Genomic DNA, 4,118 nt, shown 5'->3' with positions numbered 1-4,118 from the left:
GGTCAATAACAAAAGTTAATCTCAATACTTTGTTATATACCCTTTGTTGGCAATGACAGAGGTCAAACGTTTTCTGTAAGTCTTCACAAGGTTTTCACACACTGTTGCTGGTATTTTGGCCCATTCCTCCATGCAGATCTCCTCTAGAGCAGTGATGTTTTGGGGCTGTCGCTGGGCAACACAGACTTTCAACTCCCTCCAAAGATTTTCTATGGGGTTGAGATCTGGAGACTGGCTAGGCCACTCCAGGACCTTGAAATGCTTCTTACGAAGCCACTCCTTCGTTGCCCAGGCGGTGTGTTTGGGATCATTGTCATGCTGAAAGACCCAGCCACGTTTCATCTTCAATGCCCTTGCTGATGGAAGGAGGTTTTCACTCAAAATCTCACGATACATGGCCCCATTCATTCTTTCCTTTACACGGATCAGTCGTCCTGGTCCCTTTGCAGAAAAACAGCCCCAAAGCATGATGTTTCCACCCCCATGCTTCACAGTAGGTATGGTGTTCTTTGGATGCAACTCAGCATTCTTTCTCCTCCAAACACGATGAGTTGAGTTTTTACCAAAAAGTTATATTTTGGTTTCATCTGACCATATGACATTCTCCCAATCCTCTTCTGGATCATCTAGCAAACTTCAGACGGGCCTGGACATGTACTGGCTTAAGCATGGGGACACGTCTGGCACTGCAGGATTTGAGTCCCTGGCGGCGTAGTGTGTTACTGATGGTAGCCTTTGTTACTTTGGTCCCAGCTCTCTGCAGGTCATTCACTAGGTCCCCCCGTGTGGTTCTGGGATTTTTGCTCACCGTTCTTGTGATCATTTTGACCCCACGGGGTGAGATCTTGCGTGGAGCCCCAGATCGAGGGAGATTATCAGTGGTCTTGTATGTCTTCCATTTTCTAATAATTGCTCCCACAGTTGATTTCTTCACACCAAGCTGCTTACCTATTGCAGATTCAGTCTTCCCAACCTGGTGCAGGTCTACAAATTTGTTTCTGGTGTCCTTTGACAGCTCTTTGGTCTTGGCCATAGTGGAGTTTGGAGTGTGACTGTTTGAGGTTGTGGACAGGTGTCTTTTATACTGATAACGAGTTCAAACAGGTGCCATTAATACAGGTAACGAGTGGAGGACAGAGGAGCCTCTTAAAGAAGAAGTTACAGGTCTGTGAGAGCCAGAAATCTGGCTTGTTTGTAGGTGACCAAATACTTATTTTACAGAGGAATTGACCAATTAATTCATTAAAAATCCTACAATGTGATTTCCTGGATTATTTCCCCCCATTCTGTCTCTCATAGTTGAAGTGTACCTATGATGAAAATTACAGGCCTCTCTCATCTTTTTAAGTGGGAGAACCTGCACAATTGGTGGCTGACTAAATACTTTTTTGCCCCACTGTACAACGAAACAAAGCGCTGCCATGTGTACGTCCACAACAGAGTCCAACGCATCCACCAGTCCACGAAGCCAGAGCAATGGCTCTATGTGCCTACAGAGCACAACCCAGCCGATCATGCATCCAGGTCGCTCCCAGCATCCCACCTTGAAGGAACGACATGGCTGACCGGGCCCACTTTCCTGCATAAACCCAATGAAGGTAAACGAGAGGCCCAAGAGCCCTTTGAGCTAGTGACTCCAGAGTCTGATGTGGAAATACGTCCTCAGGTGACAACCTTTGTCACTCAAGCTAAAGATAGAGAGCTGACTACTAAACGCTTTGCTAGTTTCTCCACCTGGAACTCACTCCTGAAAGCTGTAGCAGTCCTTGTTCACATTGCTCGTTCACACAAGTCCACAGGTCAGTCTACCAGATGTAAAGGTTGGCATCTGTGCAACAAAACACGCACCCCGGAAGAGCTGTCTCAAGCCAGAAATGTCATCATCAAGTCAGTCCAAGGACAAGCCTTCCCAGAGGAGAGCATTTCACTTGTTAGTGAGAAACCCATTAGAAAAGGCAGCTCTGTCTTCAAACTCAATCCCATCATGGATGAAGGCCTCATCAGAATCGGAGGCCGGCTAAAGCATGCACTGGATAGTGGTGAGAAGAATCCCTTCATCCTCCCTAGGCGTCACCATGTCTAAACTCTGTTAGTCAGGCACTGTCACGAGAAGGTGAAACACCAAGGCCGCCACTTCACAGAAGGAGCCGTAAGAGCAGAGACTCATCAGCTCTATACTTTACAAGTGCGTCACCTGTCGAAAACTCCGGGGCAAGATGGAGGAACAGAAATGGCAGACCTGCCACCGGAGCGTTCGTGGGATTGGATGTTGGGATTGGCCCGTGGACTGTTACTGCAAGGCGTACGAGAGGAGGACTTGTTGAGACTAAACGCTGGGCAGTACTGTTCACCTGCATGAGCACAAGGGCAGTGCACATTGAGGTCATCGAGTCCATGGACACCTCAAGCTGCATCAACGCACTGAGACGCTTCTTTGCTATCCGTGGACCCGCCAAACCACTCAGATCGGATTGTGGAACAAACTTTATCGGGGCCTGTAGAGAGCTTGGACTAGGAAAAGAGATTTCTGTAGCTCTCAATGAGACTTCTGCACCTGTCATCAGGTAGCTTGGCCCAGTCTTCCTGAGCAAACTGCTCCAGCTGTCTCAGGTTTGAAGGGTGCTTCTCCAGGCTGCATGTTTCAGCTCTTTCCATAGATGTTCAATGGATTCAGATCAGGGCTCTGAGAAGGCCACTTCAGAATAGTCCAATGTTTTGTTCTTATCCATTCTTGGGTGCTTTTAGCTGTGTGTTTTGGGTCATTATTCTGTTGGAGGACCCATGACCTGCGACTGAGCCAGAGCTTTCTAACACTGGTCAGTACGTTTTGCTCCAGAATGCCTTGATAGTCTTGAGATTTCATTGTGCCCTGCACAGATTCAAGTTCGGATTTGGTTCCAGACACAGCAAAGCAGCCCCAAAACATAACCGAACCTCCTCCATGTTTCACAGTAGGTATGGTGCTCCTTTCTTTGAAAGGATATTTGGTGGGTTGGAATGATCAGATAGAAACGCAGTGTAAAACAGGTATGGGTGTCATGTTCATGGGAGTCATGGGAGGCTTTTTATCTGCAACATTCTGAAAGTGTCACCTCACCGAATTATACATATTCCAACTGGGATCATCAGCCCAGGTCCAACTGAATTAATATTGATGTCTTGTGTGAAAATATATAAGAAAAGGTATACTGTGATGTACTATACATAATAGGATGGGTGAGACACCAGACCGTTTCTAGCATTACCTAAGCTTGCAGCTGTGAGTCATGTAACTGGCTGTACATGAAATCAAAGCTCAGAATCATATACCTCTGACACCAGACAGTGTTTTGATCAACCAGTTGCTGAAGTCATTTTTCAGTTGTTTACATATTCTGAAACTACAATTGTAAGCTTTCAAATGATGTGTCATACATTGAAATCAGAAAAAAGTTGAAGACGATATACGTCTTTGAATATTGGTACACCTCAAATGTAGAATGGGAGAAACCTCACAAAACAAAACAACGGCTGCTAACAGCCAGCGGCTAACAATGGCACATGCGACGAACGTTCATTTTTATAACATCACAACATGCTGATAGAACATCAACATGCTAAAAACACATAACTACACATAATTAGATGATCACAGTCCTTGCTTTTGAACACGTCCTAAAACCAAAGTTTGTTTACAAGCCATGGGAGACACCCTTACCAGTAGCCTACGGCAAACGACAGGGAATCCGGTTCACAAATTATAAGTAGGCCTATTTAGTGATCCTTAAACTGTTGTTTGTTATATTGAGTGGGTACCTCAAAACTTCAAGTTGCATATTATGAAAAAAAAAAGGGTAATAAAACCAGCTTTTGTTGACACTTTTCACCTTTCACTTTCATTTGAGCCTTTCTCGTTGGCGAGTGGTTTACGGTTAGATCAGCTCGCGTCAGTTAAACATAGTGCACATGTGTAGTGATGCATCCTACAAAAGGGGAAATTAATTGGTTTCTGCATAGGCCTGGACTGAAACCTTGATAGGCAAGCGGATGCAGCTCTCAATATGAGCAATACTGGAGTCTGTATTTGCAGATTTCAATTCAGAGGGTAAATAATGAAAGAACACCAGACAGGTTTTAGG

The sequence above is a fragment of the Nansenia antarctica genome (assembly GCF_963989245.1).
Source record: "Nansenia antarctica genome assembly, chromosome: 1".
Taxonomy (NCBI): domain Eukaryota; kingdom Metazoa; phylum Chordata; class Actinopteri; order Argentiniformes; family Microstomatidae; genus Nansenia; species Nansenia antarctica.
Note: the sequence above shows the minus strand (reverse complement) of the source record.